This window comes from Octopus sinensis, unplaced genomic scaffold (assembly GCF_006345805.1).
Source record: "Octopus sinensis unplaced genomic scaffold, ASM634580v1 Contig13169, whole genome shotgun sequence".
Taxonomy (NCBI): Eukaryota; Metazoa; Mollusca; class Cephalopoda; order Octopoda; family Octopodidae; genus Octopus; species Octopus sinensis.
The window spans coordinates 30,707-37,111 of record NW_021832855.1 but is presented as its reverse complement, the minus strand read 5'-3'; positions in this window follow the sequence as shown (position 1 = coordinate 37,111).

Sequence of the window (6,405 nt, the reverse complement as noted above, 5' to 3'; positions counted from 1 at the left end):
AAGCACCCACTACACTCACGGAGTGGTTGGCGTTAGGAAGGGCATCCAGCTGTAGAAACATTGCCAGATCAGACTGGGCCTGGTGCAGCCTTCTGGCTTCACAGACCCCAGTTAAACCGTCCAACCCATGCCAGCATGGAAAACGGACGTTAAACGATGATGATGATGATGATGATGTAGTCTAAATTAAAACCTTCCACCAAAATTCCATGTTAATCTCTGTTCCAAACACCAGCTTAGAAATGACAAAGTAATTTCACCAAATTCTTCATTAATTTCAAAATTACTTAAATTCTAGGCAGACTATTTCAACAGAAATATGATAACAAAATGGTTAACCATTTACAATTAACCTTTAGTTCTATGATGCCAATTCCCTATTTTGAAGTGATCTGAATTAGAACCTTCTATCAAGACCTCATGGTAATTTATGATCCAAAAACCACTTTAATAAGAACAAAAGTATTTTACTAAATTCTTCATTTTTTACAAAACGATTTAAAAACAAATGCAGTGTATTTCTGCTGAAATATGATAACAACAAGGTTAACCCGCTCTAGACCAGGGGTCACCAAACTATGGCCCATGAGCCGGATCTGGCCTGTGAGGTCAGTTCATCTGGCCCACTGCCACCGCATTGTACCTTTTATGTAAGTACCTGCTTTGAGAGTTTATTTCTGCAGTGATTGTGTTTTAAAACATTTTCTTCGTGAGAATGTTTGCTGAAAATGAATTTGTCACTCATACAAGCTACAAAATAATGCATAAGGAAAACCATTTACTGATGGCAACTTTATCAAAGAATGTATGATAGAAGCAGTGAATGACTTGTGCCCTGAGAAAGCTGATTTGTTTGGAAGTATCAGCCTTTCAGCAAGTTCAGTTGCGCAGAGGACAGAGGAACTTGGAGGGAACATAGTGCTACAGATACATGAGAAAGCTAGGAACTTCTTTTGGTATTCTCTGGCACTGGATGAGTCTACTGATCTCTCAGGTACATCACAACTTCTTGTGTTCATTTGTGGTGTTAATTTGGACTTTCAGATCACAGAAAAGTTGGCATCTATTTGCAGCATGCACAGAACAAGAATTGGAGGAGGGATTTCCATGGAAGTGCAGAAAACTTAGCAAGATGATAACCTGTAGTTGAATCAGTTTTGATGTGTTTCTATTGATGCAGTGGAAAAAAAAACATGGCTGGAGTGAGGAAGGGTCTGGTGGGGCAGATCAGGACTAAGTTGGAAGATCTTCAACTCCTGAGCGTTCTGTTTATACATTGCGTTTATACATCAGCAAGCACTCTGTGGGAAAGACTTGGATATTTTTTGCGGACTGAAACCAGTCGTTTCTGTGGTGAGCTTTATTTATTGAAGGAATTGATTCTGAATTCTGTGACTTGCCTTATCACACAGCACTAAAGTATCTCAGCTGCAGTAAAGTCCTGTTTTGTTTTTATAAGCTCCAAAGAGAAATAGATATTTTTCTCACCGAAAAAGGACAAAGGTGATTCTCTTCTGTCAGATCCTACCTGGCTGTCAAAGTCATCATTTTTGGTTGACTTCACATCCCACATGAATGAATTGAACTTCAAACTTCAGGGAACGGATAAGCTTATCTGTGATCTCTACAAAATCATCAAAGGATTTTGGAGAAAGCTATCATTATTTGAAGCACAACTGGAAAGAGGAAAATTCTCTCATTTTCAGTGTTTCAAAGAATTTCACACTGGAATTGCAGAAGATGTTAACCTAATGTTTCCAAAGAAGATTATTTGTGACTTAAATAAGCATTTTTTTTTGAGAGATTTTCAGATCTCAACAGAACTGAGAGGGACATTCTTCTGTTCCTGAATCCGTTTGATTGTAACCTTGATGATGTGCCGGTTAAATTACAGTTGGTGTTAATTAGTTTGCAAGCAAATGACTTGTTGAAAGAGAAGCACGGAGAAGGAAAACTTGTAGAATCTTGTCACTGTTTACCTGTTGATGAGTTTTTCAAGTCGAAGAAATTTGCCTCTGGTATGGCATCAGTGTTTGGAACAACTTCTGTCTGTGAGCAAACATTTTCAAAAATGAAGGATGTGAAGTCAGCACATCGAACGAGGTTGACTTATGAACATTTGAAAGCAATTCTCTTGGTCGGATGCAGCAATTCCAAAGCAAATATTGATGACATCTTAAAAGCTTAACACCTGTTTCGCAAATCTCACTAATATTTTTTGCTGCTTAGTTTGTGATATTCAGATATGTGCATACAGGGTATGATATATTTTATTGCTAACGTCCCCTTCTTTGATAACTTTTTAGTAAATAAATGTCAGTTGTCTTTATTTTTTGTGTAATCACTGTGTTGAATCGAACAAAATGGATATGCAGCCCGCGCTTGTCATTCTCGTAGTTATCTGACCTGTCGTGAAAAAAGTTTGGTGACCCCCTGCTCTAGACCATCTTATTTCCATAACATAAATTCCTTGTTTTATAATGATCTGAATATCAAGTTAATTTATGTTCCAAAAACCACTTTTGTAAGAACAAAGTTATTTCATTAAATCCATCATTTCAAAATTATTTGAAACCGATGTAGAATATTTCTACAGAAGTGTGGTGACAAAGTGGTCAACCATTTTGATACCAATCCACTGAAGATTGTCCTTGGTTCTAATTGTAAAAATTCCTTGTTTTATAACGATCTGAATATCAAGTTGATTTATGTTCCAAACCGCACTTTAATACGAACAAAGTTATTTCACTAAATTCTTCATTTCAAAATTATTTGAAACACAGGCAGAGTACTTTCTGTAGAAATATGGTAACAAAGAGGTTATATATATATTTTGCAAATGTCTGTGAATGTTTTACCAATTTTACCAACGCATTTATACAACATGAGAACCGAACATTATTTTTTGTCTTTATGCCAAATCAATGTCTTTCCAAAACTTTTTCTACAAATATTTGTTTCAGCATCTACTCACCCCACAATCCCACAATATTGGTCTCAAATTCTTTTTCTTTTTTTTTCCCATATTTTTTTTTCACTCTAAAGAAAGACAAATGCCCCCAAAAAACAGATTTCTCATTCCTCATGGCAAATTAACTTATTTCAAAAAGTTTTTCTTTAGTCCACTATGAGTCATTTGATAGGCAAGTTGCTGCTGTGTTTTTCCTGAGATAACATCTCTTAATGAACTTGCTGTGTTAAAAAATAAGCACAAACATTAGAAAGAGAGACAACAATCCATCCCAACAACAGCAAGAGAGAATGTCAAATGCATTTCAGCATTTTTGGGCTTTCTCAGTGGTGCAAGCAATGACTTCTTGTCCAAGCAGACAGAGCTGGCAGGGAGTACGTGTCATTTGAGATGGGCCCCCAAAAAGTTTAAAGGCATCTGATGTTCTTGCAGGTCATTGCTGAGACAAATTTTCATCTATGAAAATTATTGAGAGATGCTATGTCAGGACAAATACTACAGTAACTGGCCTTATCGACAGTGTGTATACATTGAGTTTGATACATAAGTTGCTATTTTAATTTAACTGCCTGAATTGTGTATACTGAATTCATTTCTTTTTTTCATATCTACAAACTTATTGGATTGCCATCTACCAATCTGATAAACCACAGCCAGTTCGTTTGAATTAAAAATCTCACCATATATAACTCACAATTTGGTGGTTATTTGCTTGGGTGGCTACAGTGGTTTTAGTAGGTTTTCAGGGAAAAATATGATTGAAAAAAACAAACAAAATATAATATTTTATTTGTGGAATCTCTGTTGATAAATTCCTTGCCACGAAATTCAATATTATCAATTGTCAAAAACACCCTTATCCCTTTTGATGCCAACTTGCCCAAGACTGCCCTCTGATTCTAGGATATAAAGACTTCATATTTTATATAAAAATCATTTGTAAAATAAAACTTTCCACCTTAATTTAATAAGATATTTTGTTTTGTTGCGGACAACAATGGAAAAATGAAAAAAATCCTTATTTTATCAAGTAAATCCTTCCAAAAATTTTCATTATTTCCAAAATACTATCTGAGATTGATCATGGTTCTATGAAATAAAATCTATTTCACAAAGTTGATATGTGAAATTAAAAAAAAACCTTCCCTTCATAATTTAATGTAATGATCACTGAATAAATCTAACCCCAAAACTCTTCCTTACTTTCAACATTCTATCTGAAATTGAACCGGGTTCTATGGATTTAAAGGCTATTTTATAGCGTTGATGTGATAAATTAAGTCTTTCTCTCATAATTTAATGAAAAATTGTTTTGTTAGATTCCAGACACCAACTAAATAATGAGTTTACTAAATAAATCCCTTTTAAAACCTTCTTTATTTTCAAAATTCTGACTAAAATTGAACCTGACTTTGTGAATTAAAACCTCTTTTATAGTATTCATATGATAAATTTGAAGTTTCCTTCATAATTTAATGCTCATTTTTTTAATTATGTTCCAGACATCAACTGATTAATTAATTTATTGAATAATTTGTACCAAATCTCAGTTATTTTAAAATTTCTTGCTGAGATTGAACTTGGTTCAATGAAATAAACCTTGTATTTTACACTTTGATAAATTTAGATTTTTATCATAAGTCTACCTGAATCTTGATTATTTCAAAATTCTATCTGAAATTGAACTTGGTTCTATAAATATAAACCCTATTTTATAAAGATTACACATTAAATTAAAATTCCCCTTCATAATTTAATGTAAGGGCCATTTATGTTCCAAACACCTACTGAATAACAAAAAAAAAGCTTTATTTTACTCAATAAATCTCGCCAAAATCTTATCTTCAAAATTTTACTTGAGATTGAACCTAACTCTATTATATAAAGTCTCTTATGTTATAAAGCATGTATATTAAAATTATCCTCCTTAATTTAATGTAAGGACCATATTTCACTAATGAAATCTCCAAAATTCTGACTATTTTCAAAATTCTGTCTGGAATTGAACCTGGTTTTGAATGTTTATAAGTTAACCCTTTAGTATTCAGGTCATTATTTATTCACATTGTTTTGAATTAATCATACATTATCTCATACCTTCAAGATTCTACCGATGTCATTGTTTATTTTTATGATGACATTGTAGGATAGGTGTGACAGGCTGGATATGGCCAGTTTGAACATAAAACAGGTTGAATATTTCGGCCAAATATGACCTGTTTAAATCCTAAAGAGTTAAGACACATCTTCCAAATATGACCTGTTTAAATGCTAAAGAGTTAAGACACATCTTCCAAATATGACCTGTTTAAATGCTAAAGAGTTAAGACACATCTTCCAAATATGACCTGTTTAAATCCTAAAGAGTTAAGACACATCTTCCAAATACGACCTGTTTAAATGCTAAAGAGTTAAGACACATCTTCCAAATATGACCTGTTTAAATGCTAAAGAGTTAAGACACATCTTCCAAATACGACTTGTTTAAATCCTAAAGAGTTAGACACATCTTCCAAATAGACCTGTTTAAATCCTAGAGTTAAGACACATCTCCAAATACGACCTGTTTAAAACCTAAAGAGTTAAGACACATCTTCCAAATATGACCTGTTTAAATGCTAAAGAGTTAGACACATCTTCCAAATATGACCTGTTTAAATCCTAAAGAGTTAAGACCATCTTCCAAATACGACCTGTTTAAATCCTAAAGAGTTAAGACACATCTTCCAATATGACCTGTTTAAATGCTAAAGAGTTAAGACACATCTCCAAATATGACCTGTTTAAATCCTAAAGAGTTAAGACACATCTTCCAAATACGACCTGTTTAAATGCTAAAGAGTTAAGACACATCTTCCAAATATGACCTGTTTAAATGCTAAAGAGTTAAGACACATCTTCCAAATACGACTTGTTTAAATCCTAAAGAGTTAAGACACATCTTCCAAATATGACCTGTTTAAATCCTAGAGTTAAGACACATCTTCCAAATACGACCTGTTTAAAACCTAAAGAGTTAAGACACATCTTCCAAATATGACCTGTTTAAATGCTAAAGAGTTAAGACACATCTTCCAAATATGACCTGTTTAAATCCTAAAGAGTTAAGACACATCTTCCAAATACGACCTGTTTAAATCCTAAAGAGTTAAGACACATCTTCCAAATATGACCTGTTTAAATGCTAAAGAGTTAAGACACATCTTCCAAATATGACCTGTTTAAATCCTAAAGAGTTAAGACATATCTTCCATAATTTGATGTAAAAACTTTTCGTCATGCTCTAAAAACCAGTTGAATAAAGAAAAAAAAATGTTATTTTACTAAATAAAACCCATCCAAAACCAATTATTTTCAACATTTCACCTGAAACTAAATCTGGTTCTGTCAAATAAATCATTCTATTTTATAAAGTCTGTATGTTAAAACTTCCC